Here is a 24,231-nt window from a genome sequence, read left to right as displayed (position 1 = left end):
AGTCACTGCAGTCTCACTCTCAGGAAGCCCAATTCGTAGGGGAAGGTGGAGAGTGCCACATCAAAGAATCAACCCATGGGACGAAAGAATCTGAACAGAAGCCTTTGAGTTCCAGATCTTTCCACTGAAAGTCTACCCAAGTGAGAAGGAACCAGAAAAGTAATTCTGGTAATATAAAAAAGCAAATTTCCTTAACGTTCTCCAAAAGATCACACTAGCTCTCCAGGAATGGATTTAAACCAAGAATAAATCTCTGAGTTGCCAGATAAAGAATTCAGATGGTTAATTATAAAGCTACTCAAGAAGGTACCAGAGAAAGGCAAAAATCAACTTAAAAGAAGTTTAAAAAACAATATAGAATATAAATAAAAAACTCTCCAGAGAAATAGATATCATAAAGTAAAAACAAACAAACAGCAACCAAAAAACCCCCCACAACTTCTGGAAATGAAAGACACACTTAGAGAAATACAAAATACATTAGAATGTTTCAACAATAGACTAGGACAAGTATGAGAAAGAACTTCAGAGTATGAAGAAAAGGCTTTCAAATTAACCCAATCTGACAAAGAAACAAAAAAAAAATTAAAAATGAACAACGCCTCCAAGAAATTTAAGATTATGTTAAACGACCAAACATAAGAATAATAGATGTTCCTGGGGAAGAAGAGAAATCTAAAAGGTTGGAAAACTTATTAGAGGGAATAATCAAGGAAAACTTTCCTGGTCTTTCTAGAGATCTAGACATTAAAATACAAGAAGCTCAAAAAACATCCAGGAAATTGATCATGAAAAGATTTCACCTGGGCACATAGTTTTCAGGTTATCTAAAGTCAAGACAAAGGGAAGAATCTTAAGAGCTGTGAGGCAAAAGGATCAGATAACCTAAAAAGAAAAACCTATTAGATTAACAGCAAATTTCTCAGCAGAAACTCTACAAGCCAGAAAGGATTAAGGTCCTATCTTTAGCCCCCTTAAACAAAATAATTATCAGCCAAGAAATTTGTATCCAGTGAAACTAAGCTTCATAAATGAAGGATGGTTTTCAGACAAACAAATGCTGAGCGAATATGCTACTATCAAGCCAGCACTACAAGAAATGAGAAAAGGAGTTGTAAATCTTGAAATAAGGCCTAAAATACACCAAAATAGAACCTCATTAAAGCATAAATCTCACAGGACCTACAAAACTATAACACAATTTAAAAGAAAAAGGTATTCAAGCAACAACCAGCAGGATGAATAAAGAAATACCTAACGTCTCAATACTGATATTGAATGTGAATGACCTAAATTCGCCAATTAAAAGATACAGATGGCAGAATGGATAAAAATCCACCAACCAAGTATCTGCTGTCTTTAAGAAACTCACCTAACACATAAGGACTCACATAAACTTAAGGTAAAGGAGTGGGAAAATATATTCCATGCAAATGGACACCAAAAGCAAGCAGGAGTAGCTATTCTTATATCAGACAAAACAGACTTCAAAGCAACAACAGTTAAAAAAAAAGACAAAGAGGGACATTATATAATGATAAAAGAAATAGTCCACAGGAAAATGTCACAATCCCAAATATATATGCATCTAACACTGGAGCTTTCAAATTTCTAAAGCAATTACTACTAGACCTAACAAATGAGACAGATGGCAACACAATGATAGTGGAGGACTTTAATACTCCACAGAGAGCATTAGACAGGTCATGAAAACAGAAAGTCAACAAAGAAATAATGAACTTAAACTATATTCTAGAACAAATGGGCTTAACAGATATTTACAGAACATTCTACTGAAGAACTGCAGAATATACATTCTTTTTTTTAATACTTCAACTTTTAGGGTACATGTGCACAACATGCAAGTTAGTTACATATGTATACACGTGCCATGTTGGTGTGCTGCACCCATTAACTCGTCATTTAGCATTAGGTATATCTCCTAATGCTATCTCCTAATGCTATCCCTCCCCCCTGCCCCCACCCCACAACAGGCCCCGGTGTGTGATGTTCCCCTTGCGGTGTCCATGTGTTCTCATTGTTCAATTCCCACCTATCAGTGAGAACATGCAGTGTTTGTTTTATTGTCCTTGCGATAGTTTGCTGAGAATGATGGTTTCCAGCTTCATCCATGTCCCTACAAAGGACATGAACTCATCCATTTTTATGGCTGCATAGTATTCCATGGTGCATATGTGCCACATTTTCTTAATCCAGTCTATCATTGTTGGACATTTGGCTTGGTTCCAAGTCTTTGCTATTGTGAATAGTGCCGCAATAAACATACGTGTGCATGTGTCTTTACAGCAGCATGATTTATAATCCTTCGGGTATATACCCAGTAATGGGATGGCTGGGTCAAATGGTATTTGTAGTTCTAGATCCCTGAGGAATCGCCACACTGACTTCCACAATGGTTGAACTAGTTTACAATCCCAGCAACAGTGTAAAAGTGTTCCTATTTCTCCACATCCTCTCAAGCACCTGTTGTTTCCTGACATTTTAATGATCGCCATACTAACTTCCACAATGGTTGAACTAGTGTACAGTCACACCAACAGTGTAAAAGTGTTCCTATTTCTCCACATCCTCTCCAGCACCTGTTGTTTCCTGACTTTTTCATGATTGCCATTCTAACTGGTGTGAGATGGTATCTCATTGTGGTTTTGATTTGCATTTCTCTGATGGCCAGTGATGATGAACATTTTTTCATGTGTCTTTTGGCTGCATAAGTGTCTTCTTTTGAGAAGTGTCTGTTCATATCCTTCACCCACTTTTTGATGGGGTTGTTTGTTCTTTTCTTGTAAATTTGTTTGAGTTCATTGTAGATTCTGGATATTAGCCCTTCGTCAGATGAGTAGATTGCAAAAATTTTTTCCCATTCTGTAGGTTGCCTGTTCACTCTGATGGTAGTTTCTTTTGCTGTGCAGAAGCTCTTTAGTTAAATTAGATCCCATTTGTCAATTTTGTCTTTTGTTGCCATTGCTTTTGGTGTTTTAGACATGAAGTCCTTGCCCATGCCTATGTCCTGAATGGTATTGCCTAGGTTTTCTTCTAGGGTTTTTATGGTTTTAGGTCTAACATTTAAGTCTTTAATCCATCTTGAATTAATTTTTGTATAAGGTGTAAGGAAGGGATCCAGTTTCAGCTTTCTACATATGGCTAGCCAGTTTTCCCAGCACCATTTATTAAATAGGGAATCCTTTCGCCATTTCTTGTTTTTGTCAGGTTTGTCAAAGATCAGATAGTTGTAGATATGCAGCATTATTTCTGAGGGCTCTGTTCTGTTCCATTGGTCTAATATCTCTGTTTTGGTACCTGTACCATGCTGTTTTGGTTACTGTAGCCTTGTAGTATTGTTTGAAGTCAGGTAGCATGATGCCTCCAGCTTTGTTCTTTTAGGTTAGGATTGACTTGGCAATGTGGGCTCTTTTTGGTTCCATATGAACTTTAAAGTAGTTTTTTCCAATTCTGTGAAGAAAGTCATTGGTAGCTTGATGGCACTGAATCTATAAATTACCTTGGGCAGTATGGCCATTTTCACAATATTGATTCTTCCTACCCGTGAGCATGGAATGTTCTTCCATTTGTTTGTATCCTCTTTTATTTCATTGAGCAGTGGTTTGTAGATCTCCTTGAAGAGGTCCTTCACATCCCTTGTAAGTTGGATTCCAAGGTATTTTATTCTCTTTGAAGCAATTGTGAATGGGAGTTCACTCATGATTTGGCTCTCTGTCTGTTATTGGTGTATAAGAATGCTTGTGATTTTTGCACATTGATTTGGTACCCTGAGACTTTGCTGAAGTTGCCTATCAGCTTAAGGAGATTTTGGGCTGAGACGACGGGGTTTTCTAGATATACAATCATGTCATCTGCGAACAGGGACGATTTAACTTCCTCTTTTCCTAATTGAATACCCTTTATTTCCTTCTCCGGCCTGATTGCCCTGGCCAGAACTTCCAATATTATGTTGAATAGGAGTGGTGAGAGAGGGCATCCCTGTCTTGTGCCATTTTTCAAACAGCATGCTTCCAGTTTTTGCCCATTCAGTATGATATTGGCTGTGGGTTTGTCATAGATAGCTCTTATCATTTTGAGATACATCCCATCAATACCTAATTTATTGAGAGTTTTTAGCATGAAGGGCTGTTGAATTTTGTCAAAGGCCTTTTCTGCATCTATTGAGATAATCATATGGTTTTTGTCGTTGGTTCTGTTTATGTGCTGCATTACGTTGATTGATTTGCATATGTTGAACCAGCCTTGCATCCCAGGGATGAAGGCCACTTGATCATGGTGGATAAGCTTTTTGGTGTGCTGCTGGATTCGGTTTGCCAGTATTTTATTGAGGATTTTTGCATTGATGTACATTCTATCCATCAGTACATGGAACATTCTCCAAGATAGACTTATATAATAGGTCATTAAAAAGTCTCAATAAATTTCAAGGAAATCAAAATTATATCAGGTACTCTCTCAAACCACAGTAGAATAAAATTGGAAGTTAACTCCAAAAGGAACCCTCAAGACTATACAAATACATGGAAATTAAATAATCTGCTCCTGAATGATCACTGGGTTAACAATGAAATCAAGATGGAAATTAAAAAATTCTTTGAACTGGCCAGGCGCAGTGGCTCACACCTGTAATCCCAGCACTTTGGGAGGCTGAGGCAGGCAGATCACAAGGTCAGGAGATCGAGACAATCCTGGCTAACCCAGTGAAACCCCATCTCTACTAAAAATACAAAAAATTAGCTGGGCATGGTGGCGGGCACCTGTAGTCCCAGCTACTCGGGAGGCTGAGGCAGGAGAATGGTGTGAACCCAGGAGGTGGAGTTTGCAGTGAGCTGAGATCGCACCACTGCAATCCAGCCTGGATGACAGAGCGAGACTCCATCTCAAAAAAAAAAAAAAAATTTTTTTTTTTAACTGAATGATAATAGTGACACAACCTATCAAAACCTCTGGGAGGGCATGTGCAGCGGCTCACACCTGTAATCCCAGCACTTTGGGAGGCCAAGGTGGGGGGATCACGATGTCAGGAGATCAAGACCATCCTGGCCAACATGGTGAAACCCCATCTCTACTAAAATACAAAAAATTAGCCAGGTGTGGTTGTGTGCACCTGTAGTCCCAGCTACTCAGAAAGCGGAGGCTGGAGAATCGCTTGAACCTGGGAGGTGGAGGTAGCAGTGAGCCGAGATTGCACCACTGCACTCCAGCCTGTCAACAGAGCAAGACTTCGTCTAAAAAAAAAAAAAAACAACAACTTTAGGATACAGCAAAAGCAGTGCTAAGAGGAAAGTTCATAGCCTTAAAGGCCCACATCCAAAAGTCTGAAAGAGCACAACTAGATGATCTAGGTTCACACCTTAAGGAACTACAGAAACAAAAACAAACCAAACCCAGCAGAAGAAAAGAAATAACAAAGATCAGTGCAGCAGAACTAAATGAAATTGAAACAGAAAAACAAAAAAGACAAATGAAACAAAAGGCTGGTTCTTTGAAAAGATAAGCAAAATTGATAGACCATTAGCAAGATTAGCCAAGAAGAAAGAATATCCAAATAAGCTCAATTAGAAACAAGATGGGAGATATTACAACCAATAACACAGAAACGCAAAAGATCATTCAAGGCTACTATGAATACCTTTATGAAGTCAAAGTAGAAAACCTAGAGGAGATGGATAACTTTCTAGAAATATACAACCCTCCTAGATTAAACCAGGAAAAAAAAGCAACTCTGAGCAGACCAATAACAAGCAGCAAGATTGAAATGGTAACTTTTTAAAAATGCCAACAAAGAAATTCCAAGACCAGACAAATTCACAGCTGAATTCTGTCAGACATTCAAAGAAGAATTGGTACCAATCCGATTGACACTATTCCACAGGATAGAGAAAAAGTAAATCCTCTCTAAATCATTCTATGAAGCCCGTATCACCCTAATACCAAAACCAGGAAAGGACGTAACAAAATAAAAAAAGAAAGAAAGAAAGAAAACTACAGACTAATATCCTGATGAACATAGATGCAAAAATTCTCAACAAAACACTAGCTTACCAAATCTCACAGCATATCAAAAAGATAATCTACCATGATCAGGTGGGTTTCATACCAGGGATGCAGGGACGGTTTAACATGCGCAAGTCAATAAATGTGATATAACACATGAATAGAATTAAAAACAAAAATCACATGATCATCTCAATAGACACAGAAAAAGCATTTGACATAATCCAGTATGCTTTATGATTAAAAACATCAGCAAAATCGGCATAGAAGGGACATACCTTAAGGTAATAAAAGCCATCCATGACAAACCCACAGTCAACATTATACTGAATGGGGAAAAGTTGAAAACATTCCCCCTGAGGACTGAAATAAGACAAAAATACCTACTTTTACCACTTCTATTCAAAATAGCACTGGAAGTCCTAGCCAGAGCAGTCATACAAGAGAAAGAAATAAAGAACATCCAAATAGGAAACAGAATGTCAAAGTGTGATGTTTGCCAATGATATGAACACATAGCCAGAAAACCCTAAAGACTCATCCAAAAAGCTCCTAGAACTGATAAATGAGTTCAGTAAAGCTTCTGGGTACAAAATTAATGTACACAAATCAGTAGCACTGCTATCCACCAACAGTGAACAAGCTGAGAATCAAATCAAGAACTCAACCCCTTTTACACAGCTGCACCAAAAGAAAAATTATTAGGAATATACCTACCCAAGGAGGTGAAAGATCTCTACAAGGAAAACTACACAGCTGAAGGAAATTATAGATGACATGAACATATGGAAACACATCCCATGATCATCGATGGGTGGAAACAATATATTGAAAACGACCATACTGTTAAAAGCAATCTACAAATTCAATGCAATTCCTATCAAAATACCATCATCATTCTTCACAGAACTAAAAAAAACAAATCCTAAAATGTGTATGGAACCAAAAAGCCCACATAGCCAAAGCAAGACTAAGCAAAAAGGACAAATCTGGAGGCATCACATTACCCGATTTCAGACTATACTACAAGGTTATAGTCACCAACACAGCATGTTACTGGTATAAAAATAGGCACATAGACCAATGGAACAGAATAGAGGACCAAGAAATAAAGCCAAATACTTACACTCAATTGATCTTTGACAAACCAAACAGAAACAAAAAGTGGGGAAAGGATACCCTATACAACAAATGGGGCTGGGATAATTGGCAAGCCACATGTAGGAGAATGAAATGGATCCTCGTGTTAGTCAGGATTCTCTAGAGGGATAGAACTAATAGGATATATATATATATATATATATATATATAAACTCTCATATATATATATATATATATATATATATATATATATATGGGAGTTTAATAAGGAGTATTAACTCACATGATTCCAAGGTCCCACAATAGGTCATCTGCAAGCTGATGAGCAAGGAAGCCAGTCCAAGTTCCAAAGCCAAAGAACTTGGAGTCCCATGTTTGAGGGCAGGAAACATCCAGCATGAGAAAGATGTAGGCTGGGATGCTAAGCCAGTCTAGTCTCTTCAGGTTCTTCTGCGTGCTTTTTATTCTGGCCACACTGGCAGCTGATTAGATGGTGCCCACCCGGATTATGGGTGGGTATGCCTTTCCTAGCCCACTAACTCAAATGTTAATCCCTTTTGGCAGCACCCTCACAGATATACACAGAATCAATACTTTGCATCCTTTAGTCAAGTTGACACTCAGTATCAAACATCACAAGTCCACACCTTGTCAACTTGAACCCATACACATCTCCTGAGATCAGAGTCTTCCAATAAAGACAATAATAAGGTCATAATTATGCCTAACATGTAACAACTATCCTTTGTACAACCAGAAATGCACAAATCCCCAATCCAAATGCTATTACATAAAATTAACAATACTTAAATGCTGATATGAAGTTAATAAATCTCATGTCACATAATATAGGAAAAAAATAAAATGAAGATATTTTCTTAGTACAAGTGTATATATGCACAAACATGTTTTTAACAAAAGAAGGAGGAAATACTCAAGACAATTACAGTCCTTATTTAGGTCACTTAGCTGGTATTGATGACTACCTTCTTCTACTACCCATTCTGCATTCCTTTGCCTTCAGCAAGCACCTCAGCAGGTCGTGTTTTTTTTCCTAGTGGGGTGACCCAAACCTTCATTCCTGAAGGGTCTGGGTCATTTGTAGTCCTGCCTGGATTGAGTTGTTGTAGTTTCCCACTGACCTTAATCACAGGGCATGGTAATACTAAGAGACACCAAGGGATCTCCTGTATTCCATGCATACTCTTCCTTACCTCCCTTGTGTAGTAGTAGACTGATTTTATCTTGATAGTCTGGGTCAGTCATTCCAGCCAACACTGTAACTCCCATCCTAGCCTGTTGACTTAAAGGTAGGGGGATCCCAAAGTGTCCAGGTGGCAATCTTAACTTCCAGTTTAATGGAATCATTGTTGTGTCTCTTGGTGGCAGTGTACTTCCCTCTGGAACTAAGACCTCTAGGCTAGCAGAATATCGTGGGAATAGCCATAATCAGAAAATTTTAAAAAGTAGATGCTGGCATAGATGTGGTAAACAGGGAACATTTCTACACTGCTGGTGGGAATGTAAACTAGTATAGCCACTATGGGAAACTGTGTGGAGATTCATTAAAGAACTAAAAGTAGAACTACCATTTGACTCAGCAATCCCACTACTGGGTATCTACCCAGAGGAAAAGAAGTCATTGTTTGAAAAAGATACTTGCACACAATTCACAATAGCAAAATCGTGGAACCAACCCAAATGCCCATCAATCAACGAGTGGATAAAGAAACTGTGGCGGTAGATAGATAGATGACTGATAGATAGATAGATAGATAGATAGATAGATAGATAGATAGATAGATAGATAGATGGATAGAGATAGATAGATAGATAGATAGATAGATAGATAGATAGATAGATAGATAGATAGATAGATAGATAGACCAGGCTCACACCTGTAGTCCCAGCACTTTGGGAGGCCAAGGTAAGTAGATCCCTTGAGACCAGGAGTTCGAGACCAGCCTTGCAACATGGTGAAGTATTCCATATATATAACGGAATACTACTCAGCCATAAAAAAGAATGAATTAACAGCATTTGCAGTGACCTGGATGAGATTGGAGACTGTTCTTCTAAGTGAAGTAACTCAGGAATGGAAAAGCAAACATCGTATGTTCTCACTGATATGTGGGAGCTAAGCTATGAGGATGCAAAGCCATAAGAATGATACAATGGACTTTGGGGAGTTGTAGAGAAGAGAGGGAGGGGCGAGAGATAAAAGGCTACAAATAGGGTGCAGTGTATATGTACACCTGCTAGGGTGATGGGTGCACTGAAATCTCACAAATCATCACTAAAGAGTTTATTCATGTAACTAGATACCACCGCTATTCCAATAACTTATGGAAAAATAAATAAATAAAATGGTAATAACTTATGGAAAAATAAATTTTAAAAACCATAATAATGCATGATAAAAATAAAATAAGATGAAAAACTTAATTGATAAATGTGTGTGTTGCAACTGCTCCACTGACTGGCTGTTCCCACATCTCTTTCCCTCTCCATAGGCCTCCCTATTCCCTAAGACACAATAATTTTAAAATTAGGTCAATTAAAACCCTACAATTGCCTCTAATTGTTCAAGGGAAAGGAAGAGTCACACATCTCTCACTCTAAATAAAAATCTAGAAATGATGAAGATTAGTGAGGAAGGCATATCGAGAGCCAAGACAGGCCGAAAGCTCAGCCTCTTTGCCATACAGTTAGCCAAGTTGTGAATGCAAGGAAAAGCTGTTGAAAGAAATTAAAAGTGCTACTTCAGTGAACAAAAGAATAATAGGAAAGTGTGCTCGCTTCAGCAGCACATATCCTAAAATGTGGAACGATAAAGATGATTAGCATGGTCCCTGGGTAACAATGACACGCAAATTCGTGAAGCATTCCATACTTTTGTAAAATAAATTTAAAAAGAATAATAAGAAAGTAAAACAGCCCTATTGTTGATATAGATAGAAGATCAAACCAGCTACAATATTTCATTAAGCCAAACCCTAATCCAGATCAAGTCTCTAACTCTCTTCAATTCTATAAAGGATGAGAGAGGTGAAGAAGCTTCAGAAAAAAAGTTAGAAGCTAACAGAGGTTGGTTCATAAGGGTTAAGAAAAGAAGCCATCTGTATAAAATAAAAGTGCAAGGGGAAGCATCAAGTGCTGATGTAGAAGCTGCAGCATGTTATCCAGAAGATCTAGCTAAGGTAAGTGATGAAAGTGTCTACACTAAACACCTAGTTTAAAAGCTTCAAATGACAGACTGTCTTGTCAGTGGCTAGTGGCTAATGTAGCTGGTGACTTTAAGTGGAAGCCAATGCTCAGTTATCATTCTGAAAATTTTAGGGCCCTTAGGAATTATGTTAAATCTATCCTGCTTGTGCTCTGTAAATTGATTATCAAAGCCTGGATGACAGCGCATCTGTTTATAGCATGGTTTACTGAACATTTTAAGCCCACTGTTGAGACTTCTTTAAAAATATTACTGCTCATTAACAATACACCTGGTCTCCCAAGAGGTCTTATGGAGATATACAAGGATATAAGTGCTGTTTTGATGTCTGCTAGCATAGCAACCATTCTGTAGCCTATGAATCAATGAGTAATTTTGACTTTTAAGTCTTATGGTTTAAGAAATACATTTAGTGGCCAGATGGGGTGGCTCACACATGTAATCCCAGCACTTTCAGAGGCCAAGGCAGAAAAATCACTTGAGGCCAGGAGTTCAAGAATAGCATTGCAACATGGTGAAACTCCATCTCTACTAAAAATACAAGAATTAGTTGGGCATGATGGCACATGCCTGTAATCCCAGCTACTCGGGAGGCTGTGGCATGAGAATAGCCTGAACCTGGGAAGCGGAGATTGCAGTGAGCCAAGATCATGCCACTGCACTCCAACTTGGGCAACAGAGCAAGACTCGAAGGGAAGGGAAGGGGAAGGGGAAGGGGAAGGGAAGGGGAAGGGGAGAGGAAGGAAGGAAGGAAGGAAGGAAGGAAGGAAGGAAGGAAGGAAGGAAGGAAAGGAAGGAAGGAAGGAAAGAAGGAAGGAAAGAAAAGAAAAGACATGTAGTAAGGCTACAGTTGCCATAGATGGTGAGTCTTCTGATGGATCTTGGCAAAAGTAAGTTGAAAGCCTTCTGCAAAGGATTCACCATTCTATATGCCATTAAGAATACTTGTGATTCATGGAAGGGGGTAAAAATATAAAATTAACAGGAATTTAGAAAAATTTGATTTCAGCTCTCATGGATAGCTTTCAGGGATTTAAGACTTCAGTGCAGAAAGTAACTGCAGATGTGGTGGAAACAGCAAGACAACTAGAATTAAATGTGGATCTTAAAGATGTGATTGGATCTCATGATAAAACTTGAATGGATGAGGAGTTGCTTCTTACGGATGAGCCAAGAAAGTTATTTCTTGAGATGGAAATTAGTCCTGGTGAAGATGTTGTAAAAGTTGTTGAAATGACCCCCAAGAATTTAGACTACTATGTAAATTTAGTTGACAAAGTAGTGGCAGGATTTGAGAGGATTGACTCTAATTTTGAAAGAAGTTCTACTGTGGGTAAAATGCTGTCAAACAACATCTCATGCTCAGAGAAATCTTTCACCACCTTAATCAGTCAACAGCCATCTCAGTCGAGGCAAGAGCCACCACGAGCCAAAAGATTATGACTTACTGAGGGTTCCGATGTTCCTTAGCAATTTTTTTGCAAAGAAGTATTTTTAAATTAATGCATATTTATTATTGTTTTAGACATAGTGCTGTTGCATACCTAATAAATTATCGTATAGGGTAAACATAACTTATATGCATTGGGAAACCAAAAAATTTTTGTGACTTGCTTTATTCGCTTTACTGTGGTGGTCTGGACTGAACCAACAATGTCTCCAAGATATGCCTCACTTATTACTGTGTTACAGTTGCCTACAGCATTCAGTACAGTAACATGCTATACAGGCCTGTAACCTAGGAGCAACAGGCAATACCATATAGCTTTGGTGTGTAGCGCACTATACCACGTAGGTTGTGTAAGTACAGTGTATGATGTTTGCACAATGATGAAACTGCCTAATGACACATTTCTCGAGCAAGTTCTTATTAAGTGACCATGACTGTATTCCAAAGTGTGTCATTACTTAAAATAATATTAGGATCCATACATCTAGACATATTTCAAGCCTACCTGTATTCTTTTTAATAGATTTAAGATCAAAGAGTTTCGAACCTTTTGGGGATGATTTTATTCTTTGGAAAGAGCCAGAAGCTAATATAGTAAATAAACAAATTGGTTAAAACAACATTTTCTTTAAAAATAAAATAAGAGATGTGACTCAAATAATCAAACCAGTTGACTAGTGTCACTATTTGTGTTGGCAATCTCAAAATACCCTGGACAATGGAAAGAGTACTCAAGAGAGCCTCCCAAAAAGATCACTTTAAAAACTAACATTCATTTTGATACTTAAGGCTCAGTTAATTTTTAAAATCACGATAAATTGTAGTTACTTTTCTATACATGAAAACTAATAATATTATTTCTTCATGCAGACTTACCAAGTCAATATTCTCCTATGAACTTAAAACAAGGCTTTTTTTTTTTTTTTTTTTTGAGACAGAGTTTCACTTTTGTTGCCCAGGCTGGAGTGCATTGGCACTATCTCGGCTCACTGCAACCTCTGCCTCCCGGGTTCAAGGGATTCTCCTGCCTCAGCTTCCCAAGTAGCTGGGATTACAGGCATGCGCTGCCACGCCCGGTGAATTTTATATTTTTAGTAGAGACGGGGTTTCTCCATGTTGGTCAGGCTGGTCTCGAACTCCCAACCTTAGGTGATCAGCCCGCCTCAGCCTCCCAAAGTGCTGGGATTACAGGCGTGAGCCACCGCGGCCGGCCAAAACAACCATTTTAAGGCTTACGCATTTGGATTGGGTCCCAAGAAAATCAAGTGCCTAAAAGCCATGTAGACCTTAGGATGATTATAATTCCAACCTTAACCACCTTGTATTTTGTGACGTTGAATAAGAACCTTCAGTTCTCTGATTCTATTTTTTTCTCCTGTGCAAAAAAAAAAATTCCAAAATATTACTCAAAATATCATTTGTAGAATGAAAAGAAATAAAGTACATATAGCAACAAGTATCAAGACCAGCTCAGAAAACTTATAAGCCATTAATGCGTACCAAGTAGAGGACTTTACTTGCATTATCACATTCAGTCCTTCTAACAAGCCATGAGGTAGGTAGCAGTATTTTTATCTTGCAGAGAAGTCAAGTGAAGCTTAAGGAGGTTAAGAAAAACAAGGGTTTGTTCACTTCTCCTTTTCCAAAATTGTTGTAACATTCATTAGATTTTAATAACTTGAGTAGTACTGTAAGAATAGCCTAGCAGTACACCTATGTTTTGCTCCAACAAAAATTAAAGGAAGTTGTTTATGAGCTTAATGGAAATCCAATCCACAAAATGTTCTACCTTGTTTTAATTTAGGTCAGTGTACCTTTTATGTTTATAATGTTTGTTACTTCGGTTTTTCAATTTATGCCTTTCACTTACCTTGGTAGGTTACTTTGCATATTGTACTTATCTCTCTACCTTTGCAAATTTGAAAATTACTCTACTTATGGCATCTTATGGAATGGAAACAATTGAAAAACTCACCAAATTATTTCAGAAATAGGTGTGATAGTGTTTTGTCAATCCTGGAAAAGATTCAGATGTCAAGGAAAACATAACATGAAGAAAATAATGGAATGATTGAAAATTTCTTTGTGTAAAGAAAGAAACAAAAGATTTGTTTAGATTCAATTCTTATTGTTAATTTAAAAAGGAATATTCTTCTCTCTCTGCCTATTGTTTGTGATACCAGTAGGTGTGATATGAAGTGAGAACGAATTTTCTAATTTTTAGCTTCTAGAATAATGTTCCATGGTTTGTGCCTAAAGGTACGTTTGAAATGATCTGGTCCAAATTCCTCATTTTACAAATGAGGACACTGGGTCTCAGAGAATTGAAGTGTTATTCCCCAAACCACCCAATCAGCAAGTGATAGAACAGAGATAAAGCTGGGGCTCTGGCCACTCAGCCCCTCTTGTCTGCTTTCCTACATTATGCAATTTTCCCTGCAACTGTTCTCAATACAACTGACACCTATAATTCTTGGGCTTGAGGCAAGCTTGTAATTGGCCACACAACAGAAGAAAAAGTGTAATGAGCAATGTCAAACCTCAGAATACCAAATAAGGCTATTCTTTATCTTAGGCAGAAGAAAAAAGACAGAAAAATTTGGGCTAAGGACTTCTAAATACCATGAAAAGCACCTCTTGACTCTGATAAGCACACATAAGATATTCAAAGCTTGAATGTCACACAAAACTCAGGGCTTGGTATTTCAGAATTTCCCTGGAAATGAAAGGCCTCTAGATCCTGGTCATGAAAAAGAGTGAGATAACTCAGAACAAAAGGTTAGCTTTCTGCTATCTCAAGAGTGTCCCAATGTAATCAAATGCTTTATTTCACCCCTTCAGTCTGTGACTCTTTGAGAAAAGGGACCATAGGCTTTCTTATTTTCTAACACTCAAAGCCTAACATAATCTTTTCTTCCCACAGCATCTAATAATTAATTATGGAGTAAAGAAATGTTCAGTCAGTTACCTCTGACAGATAGATAGACTGTGACGAAGTGGTCCCAATAAATGGTAATATCACAGCTGCTTACTAGGAGGCTGGTTTATACTTTTAGCCATCATATCATTTGTCCTTTCGGCCTTTTCCACAGGAAAAGTTATACCCATAGCATTGGGTATGGGTATAATTCAGCGCTGGGCTGCTTCTAGGCTGTTCTCATTTTGCTGCCAATCAATTGGTCTCTGTGAGGAGTCAAAGAAATTCTACGTTGCAGCCAATTTCATCAGTCTGTAATTATTCTATTTCAAGAAACTCCGGCCAGGCACGGTGGCTCACACCTGTAATCCCAGCACTTGAGAGGCTGAGGTGGGTGGATTACGAGGTCAAGAGATCGAGACCATCCTGGCCAACATGGTGAAACCCCGTCTTTACTAAAAATACAAAAATTAGCTGTGCGTGGTGGCAGTGCGCCTGTAGTCCCAGCTACTCGGAAGGCTGAGGCAGGAGAATCGCTTGAACCCGGGAGGTTGAGGTTGCGGTGAGCCGAGATTGCACCACTGCACTCCAGCCTCGCGACAGAGTGAGACTCTGTCAAAAAAGAAAAAAAAAAAAAACTCCAACATATCCAATTCCAAACTTTAAAATAACAGATAAATTGTGGGGGGGGGGGGGGGGGGTGTGAAAAATAACTATTTTCCAACTATATTTTCCAGATGACTCAATTAAAAATAAATTTGTTTAATGTGATGGTGTGTAAATAAGAATACCTTGGCCAGGCACAGTGGCTCATGCCTATAATCCCAGCACTTTGGGAGGCTGAGGTGGGTGGATCATTTAAGGTCAGGAGTTAGAGACCAGCCTGGCCAACATGGTGAAATCCCACCTCCACTAAAAATACAAAAATTAGCCAGGCGTGATGGTGCATGCCTGTAGTCATTACCTGAGACTGTTGCTGATACTGTCCTGATATTGCTGATACTGCTCATAGTTTCTGATTTTGTTCTGAAAACTGCTCTTTACAGTTGTCTTAAGCATTTAAGATAATTTAGAGACCTTTTATAACTCTAGATTATAATGAAATTTGCCATAACTAATAGCTTGTATTTTGTGAATACAAAATATCACCCTGAAGGAAAATGCTAACAGGTGAAAAAATACATTAGAGTTTTGAATTCTTCAGAGAAAGAAAGACATAGGAATTAATTTCAAGCTTTGCTATTATTAAGCAGCATTTATAGCATACACAAAAATTCCATGAAAAATAGGGCAGGGTAGTTGACATAAATCCTGAGCAAAATTCTACAGTAGATGTTCTGAGCACTTTTTTAATCATTCTGTAAAGAAAATGTACTTGGTAGGAGGCAGCAATGTACTCACAAACATGACTGGCATCTTTTGTTTTTGTTTTGTTTCTAAGATTACAAAAGTTGTAATAAGAGAACGATAATTGTAGCATATCTTGGTTTCAACTTGAAAACATTTATCACTCATTTATCTGAACATAACAGGGGATTGTGGCTGCTAATAGGAGAATTAGTTGGATTCATAAGTGATTGAACAATGAAAGTTTTAAAATGTTAACTAATTAGTAATCTCAGTTTGGAAGAAAGTCTTTAGATATGGTCTGCCAGACTCTGGCTTTGGCTTATTCCAGAATGATGTAATTATCTAATTGGAAAATCACAGAAGATCCAATTCAACTTAAGGTAGAATTTCTAAATGATTTGATGTGTCTGAATAGGGCAACCTAAGGTGGTCAAGCAAAGATCAAACTCAAAATGGTAGAGAAGATGGCACCGAAGGTATATGAGGTTATAGGTACCTCTGGAAGTGGTAGAGAATAGAAGATGCTGATTGGATAAATGTCTGGGGCTCTCAGTCCACTTCTGTTTCTTTGGATTTTGTTCCCTGTTAGATATTTTTTTCCTAAGCTAAAATGTCCAGGAAAATAAGGAAAAAAAAGAGAAAAGTATTGGATCAGATGATAATTTAAGTCTCTTCCAGATTTAGGATTCTACATCATTGCAACAACTGAGATTTGTTTGAAATGTGTTAAAGATATCTGCAAAAGATACCTCCTCTTAAGAGAGTTTCAGGAAATCACATTCCTCAGTTTGTGTGTGTATCTATGCACCCAACTCGCAAATACACACATGCCTATGCATTTTAAGACTCCTCATCACTCAGTGCTAGGCTAGTGATTTCTTTTGCTGAATTGTCTCATATATCCAACACTCATAATTTTGATCCTCCTGCCAGTTTAAAAAATTGTAAATTTTCTCTTGTAGTTCAAAGATTTAAATTCACTGTACACACAACTAAACTAAATATATCAAGTGCCCAATTATCCTTTCAGAGCAGTTGAGGGCTTCAGAGTTACAGTCATCAGTTTAGTTCCAGTTCTCCAGGAGGGACTCAGGTGAGCCCAAAGCTCAGAATGATTTTTTTTGATCAAGTGTGTGGGTATGCATTTCTGCGTTTCAAAACTAAATACCATATATAATTATATATTATATTAGTCCATTTTCTGTTGCTTATCACAGAATGTCTGAAACTGGGTAATTTACTTTAAAAGGATTTTTTTTTTTTTTTTTGCAGCTATGGAGGCTGACAAGTGTAAGTCGAGGGACTGCATCTAATAAGAGCCTTCTTGCTGGTGGGGACTCTACAGAGTCCCAAGATAGTACAGGGCATCATATGACAAGGGGACTGAGTGTGTTGCATGCTTGCTCAAGTTTCTCTTCCTCTTCTTATAAAGCCACTAGTTCCACTCCCATGATAACCCATTGATGCATTACTTCATGAATGGATTAATTCATTCATAAAGGGAGAACCTTCGTGATTCAATCTTCTCTGAACGGATCCACTTTTCTTGACATATATAATTATATCTAATCATCACAATATGTTAACATGTCTATTTCAGTGCCTTAAATATTGTAGGCACCTAAAAAATATAGTTGGATCTAATATATATAAATATAATTTATATATTATATATAAATTATATATATTATATGTATACTATGTATTATATATTATATATAATTTATATGTATTATATATATTATATATATAAATTTATTTTACTTTAAGTTCTAGGATACATGTGCTGAATGTGCAGGTTTATTACATAGGTATACATGTGCCATGGTGGTTTGCTGCACCTGTCAACCGGTCATCTAGGTTTTAAGCCCCACATGCATTAGGTATTTGTCCTAATGCTCTCCCTCCCCTTACCCCCCACACCCCAACAGGCCCCGGTGTCTGCTGTGCCCCTCCCTGTATCCATGTGCTCTCATTGTTCAACTCTCACTTATGAGTGAGAACATGTGGTGTTTGGTTTTCTCTTCCTGTGTTAGTTTGCTGAGGATGATGGTTTCCAGCTTCATCCATGTCCCTGCAAAGGACATGAACTCATTCTTTTTTAGGGCTGTATAGTATTCCATGGTGTATAAGTAAAGATCCCACTTTTTAATACCGCAACATTGGGAATTAAGTTTCCAACACATGAAACTTGGGGGATACATTCAAACCAGAATATATGTTGTGTCTATCTTTCAATAACAAATCAATCATTATACAGTAAGATTATTATTAAAAGTATAACCAAAAAAATGAAGAGTATCTAAATGCAGTACCTAAATGCACATTCAACAAATACTTTTTGGCACCTCCCTGTGTCAGATATTGTTCTAGGCACAAGGGTTGCAACAGCAAACCATGACCTTAGAGACATTATACTCCAGTGGAGAAATTTAGACAATATACAAACAAATACGTATCAGGTAATAATAACTGCTATTCAAAGAGATAAAGCAGGATTATGAGTACAAAGTAAGTGGGCTGCTATTTTGTACAAATGTGGGAAAATATAAGCTCTCTGTTCAAGAGCAAAGACTGCCTCAGTCAAGATGCTTGCATAGAAAAAAAATAAGTGGCCCATTTTCATAATGCTCACTCTTTCTAAGGTTTCGTGCAGAGCAATTTCACCTGCCTGCTTTAGCTCCTCTCTTCCTTTGCTATGTATCTTTTACTTTGTGGTTTGTCTGGTTTCCTTTCGACTTCCTTAAGGTGTTAAGAGTTCTTCAGGATTGTGTTACTTGCAACTTTTTCTCCCATTGGCTGATTTTCTGCTGAAAATAAAGAGCTCTAAAACAGTTTCACTTCTATGCTTTTTAGCCCACAAGCATGTTTTTTCTTCAAATTTTTTTTCAGTTTATATACATTTTTTCCATTTAAGAACATTTACTCCCATAGTTTTATTTTTTATAAACACATTAACTGTGTCATTCACATGAGAGCTTATTTATCTTTTGTCAGCACAATAACATGGTAGTGAACAGATAAAGACTCATCTGTTCCCTAAATAAAGGGCTAGAAGTCAAATTTTGGATCTTTTTATGTGTATCACCTCAATTATTATTATTATTATTTATTAATTAATTTATTTATTTTGACACGGAGTCTCGCTCTGTTCCCCAGGCTGGAGTGCAGTAGCGCAATCTCGGCTCACTGCAAGCTCCGCCTCCTGGGTTCACGCCATTCTCCTGTCTCAGCCTCCCGAGTAGCTAGGACTGTAGGCGCCCGCCACCATGCCCCGCTAATTTTTTTGTATTTTTGGTAGAGACGGGGTTTCACCGTCTTAGCCAGGATGGTCTGGATCTCCTGATGGTCTGGATCTCCCGACCTCGTGATCCACCTGCCTCGGCCTCCCAAAGTGCTGGGATTACAGGCGTGAGCCACCGCATCCGGCCAACTAAATTATTTTTAAATAATAAATCTAAGAAATGCTCTATTTGCCGTGGACAAAGAAACATGTTTTGAATTTTCTGTTAATCTCTTCAAACTAATGTTACCTTGTACTGATTAAGAAATTATGTAAAGAAAGAATGATGATGTCATTGGGAAATAATTTTATAACTATAAAAACATACTGTACAAACAATAGCATTGCTTAAACTACAAAATAGATTCTTGGCAAGATTTGTATTAGATGTGGGATAGACACCAAAGTTCATATAAAACTTTTCTAATTTTTTCATAAATGAGCCTATAATCTCTATCTCTGTGTGTGTGTGTGTGTGTGTCCTTCTCTCTCATTCTCTCACTTGCTTGTTAAATGCTTTTGATTATAGTGTCTCTATCCTGCAAACATAAGTTATTTTTATTTTTAAGCATCTGGAAAAGATAAAAGGACAAAGTAAAGAAATGGGAGTCTTTTCTTGTCAGTTATAGGGCCTTTGATACTATTTTAAAGCACGATCTAGAAATGTTTTACACAGAGTGGAGTTAAATATCTTCATTTTGTTATGACTTTTAAGAGTCTGATAAAATGTTTTTGTTGTTGTTAGCTTATTACTGTTACCTAAACATTTCACAAGTTCAGATTCATTGTTCTGCATCACCACAAACATGTTTTTGCAAAGTTAACATACCAAACTATATCTATTATATCTATTATAAACTGTAAATATGTTCTGATTTACAGTGTTAACTATGCATTCTCAAGTATCCCTGTAGTATCTCTAGTCTTGAACAAGTAGACTTTGACTTTTATTACAACTGAATTTGGGTGCAGGAAGGAGGCTGGCATACAAAAACAATAATTAGGTTAAGTCACTTGAGAAGGCAATATATTGAGATGAAAAGAGCTCTGAAAAATAAATAAAATAAAAATAAGGCCTTCAGGTTAGGCCTGGAAGTGTCATTAAGGTAGCTCAGTGTCATTTCAGGCAACTCACTAAAGGCCTCTAGAGCACTGTCCCTTATGGGTGTCTATCCAGAATGACAGCTACAGATGCCTCAGAGACCAACTAAATGTGGCAGTGGCCAGGGTCAGACAAAAGTGATGGGGATTCTGGTGAGCTGAAGACTACATATCCTTCCCAAAAGCATTAAATTCAAGATGCTGAAACATGGTAACAACTGTAGTATCGCTTTTAGCTCTAACATTTTGTGCTTTTGAGTTTTCAAATAAAATGAACATGTACTTATTAAGCAGCTGCGATGTAAAACCCTGTTATGACTTCAGAGGGACAACAGAAACGTATGAGCAATGTCTTCTGCCTTTGAAGCATACAGTCCAGCTAAAGAAATGAAACTGGGCAACAAGATAAAGAGGCCAGTTCTTCAAGCAACACAGGGCAAGCACACTAATTATTTAAGAAAAATGGATTCGTCCCTCTAAAAAGCAGTGGGCTGTGTCAGCAAGTGCTATAGTTATTTTCGGAATGGCAATAGCCTCTAGCATGAGGGAATGAGGAAAGGCCTCACTGAAATAGTAGAGCTTAAGCCCACACTTCAGGTGTAGAGTCTAGATTGGAATAGTATGGGGTTATAAGCAGAATGTTTAACTTCTGGGAGACCCTTTATAAGCACTGTTAAGAAGTCTGGCTTTAGTTTGTTTGTTTCTTAGTTTTTGTTAATGGAGAATGCTTATTGAGAAAATCAGTAGTAAAATTTTAGTAAAAAAACAGTCTTTAGATTATTCTGATGTCAGTTTGGCTGAGGTATATACATTTCAATGTTGGCATTGGAAACTTTTCCACAGATTTACTTAGTGAATAAATGCATTTATTTGATCACAACAGAATGCATTTATCACCACAGTATTTGCATTTTTATTCCACTGAACATCTGTTTTCTCTACACTGGCATCTCTAGTTATAATCTTTTTTCAGTGAAACATATTTCATGAATGTTTTCAAGTGCTAGGAATGCAGAATGATGAAGCAAAATGGAGCCTAATAATGACTCATAGTGGTATTATGATTTTAAATTTGTAACTTTCACATGCATGTTAAGCATTTATTCCTTTAAAAATTCCATAGTATAGGCTTTATTATTCATTTTACAATAAAGAATAAAATGTTTAAACAGAGAAACTATTTCCCTGTCTATTAAGTATGATTAACACAATCATAGCACACAGTACAACTGCTAAGGAAACCATTACAATTAGACCTAGAAGATGGCATAGTCCTACCTCTTGTGTCATTCATTCATTCAATAGCTATTATTGAGCACCTACAATGTGCTGGGCACAGTTCTAAGTTACAAGCACACAGTAGTAAACAAGAAAAAGCGATTGCCTACTAGATTTTACAAAGATTTGCCCATAGTTTATAGATGTAGGATCCATATCTTTCTTTTTTATTTTTTAAATAATATATACTTTTAATTTTTTCCCAAAACACACTAATTGTACATATTTATGGAGTACAATGTGATGTTTGGATACATGTATACATTATGTAATCAAGGTAATTAGCATACCCGTCACCTCAAACATTTATCATTTCTTTGTAGTGGGAACATACAAAATGCTCTCTCCTAGCTATTTCAAGATATATAATACCTTATTGTTGCCTATAGTCACTTTACTGTGCAATAGGACACCAGAACCTATCTTTCCTTTCTATGTGTAACTTTATACCTGTTGAACATCCTCTCTCCTTCTTCCCCCTACCATCCCCAGTCTCCGGTAACTACTGTGCTATTTACTACTTCTATGAGATCAACATTTTAGGTTCTACACGAGTGAAAATGTGGTATTTTTCTTTCAGTCTCTGGCTTATTTCACTTAACATAATGTCCTCCAGGCTCATCATGTTGCTCTGAGTGACGGGATTTCATTCTTTTTTATGTCTGAATGGTAGTCCATTGTGGGCATATATACCCCATTTTCTTTATTCATTCATCAGTTGATGGACATTTAGGTTTATTCCATATCTTGGCTATTGTGAATAGTACTGCAATAAACAAAGGAGCACAGAAATCTCTTTCACATACTGATTTCATTTCCTTTGGATATATACCCAGTAGTGTGATTGCTGGATCATGTGGCAATTCTATTTTTAATTTTTTTGAGGAAACTCCATGCTGTTTTTCATGGTGGCTATTCTAATTTACATTTCCACGGTGTGCAAGCATTCTCTTTATTCCACATTCTGACCTATCTTTTGCCTTTTTGATGATAGTCATTCTAACTGGAGTGAGGTGATATCTCAATATAGTTTTGATTTGCATTTCCCCAATTATTAGTGATGTTGCACCTTTTTTTCATATACCTATTTGTCATTTGGGTATCTTCTTTTGAGAAATGTCTATTAAGGTCTTTTGCCCATTTTTCAGTTAGATTACTTGTTTTTTGGTTTTGGGTTTTTTATTTTTTTTTTGCTATTGACTTGAGTTCCTTATAAATTTTAAATATTAACCTCTTGTCATATGTAGAGTTTGCAAATATTTTCTCCCATTTGTAGATTTTCTCTTCACTCTGTTGATTGTTTCATTTGCTGTGCAGAAACATTATAGTTTGATGTAATTCCATTTTTCTATTTTTGTTTTTCTTGCCTGTACTATTGAGTTCTCATCAAAAATATCTTTGCCCACTTCAATGTCATGAAGCATTTTTATTATGTTTTATTCTAGTATTTTCATAGTTTTGGGTCTTACATTTAAATATTTAATTCATTTTGACTTAATGAAAGATTGGGTGTCCAGTTTTAGTCTTCTGATTGTGGATATTCAATTTTTTTGGCACCATTTATTGAAGAGATTGTCTTTTCCCCAATTGTGTTCTTGGCACTTTTGTCAAAAATCAATTGGCTGTGCATAGGTGGGTTTATTTCTGGGTTCTCTACTCTCTTCCATTGGTCTATGTATGTTTTTATGTTAATATTATGCTGTTTATATTACTATAGCTTTTTAGTAAATTTCGAAGTCATGTAGTGTGATGTCTCCAACTTTGTTTTTGTTTTGGTGTTTTCTTGGAGATTGTTTTGGCTATTAGGGCTCTTTTCTTGAGATTGTTTTGTGGTTCCATATGAATTTTAGTACTGTATTTTCTATTTGTGTGAATAATATGATTGATATTTTGATAGGGATTGCAGTAAATTTGTAGATTGCTTTGGGTGGTATAAATATTTTAACAATATGAATTATTCTGTAAGTATGAGATATCTTTCCATTTTTGTGTTCTTTTCAATTTCTTTTATCAATGTTTTATGGTTTTCAATGTAAAGATCTTTCCCTTTCTTGTTTAATTTTTAGGAATCTTTTTGTAGCTATTGTAAATGGCATTGTTTTCTTTTTTCAGATAGTTCTCTATTCACATATAGAAATGTTACTGATTTTTATATTTGGTTTTGTATCCTGCAACTTTACTACATTTATTTTTTAGTTGTAATGGCTTTTTGGTGGCATCTTTAGGGTTTTCCATACATGAGATTATGTCATCTGCAAACAGGGACAACTTGACTTCCTTCTTTCCAATTTGGATGCCTTATATTTATTTCTCTGCTTAATTCCTCTGGAGGAAAACAAGCCAAAATGTTTAAGACAGGAATAAATCCTCAGGGTAATTTCAACTGCTGAGAATGTGTCATATTTCACTTCCATGGTTGTGTGACCAAGGAACTACATATTCAGATGTGTTCTGCTCTATGTGTAGCTCCCATTGTCTTACACTTCTCTTTAATTTGGAAGGACAGT

The 24,231-nt window shown here is 36.9% G+C and overlaps 1 long non-coding RNA gene and 1 other non-coding gene across 2 annotated transcripts in view; both read left to right on the top strand.

Annotated features, from left to right (window-relative positions):
* The window catches only part of LOC109026052 (uncharacterized), a 282,549-nt gene that overhangs the window by 181,971 nt on the left and 76,347 nt on the right, over positions 1 to 24,231 (top strand). The gene's annotated exons all lie outside the window — the stretch shown is intronic.
* LOC115934129 (U6 spliceosomal RNA) lies at positions 9,911 to 10,016 on the top strand. Its single transcript, XR_004069974.3, has one exon. It is a non-coding gene; the product is annotated as a U6 spliceosomal RNA (small nuclear RNA).

The sequence above is a fragment of the Gorilla gorilla genome, chromosome 2 (genome assembly GCF_029281585.2).
Source record: "Gorilla gorilla gorilla isolate KB3781 chromosome 2, NHGRI_mGorGor1-v2.1_pri, whole genome shotgun sequence".
Taxonomy (NCBI): domain Eukaryota; kingdom Metazoa; phylum Chordata; class Mammalia; order Primates; family Hominidae; genus Gorilla; species Gorilla gorilla.
This window is presented reverse-complemented; position numbering and strand designations above follow the sequence as displayed.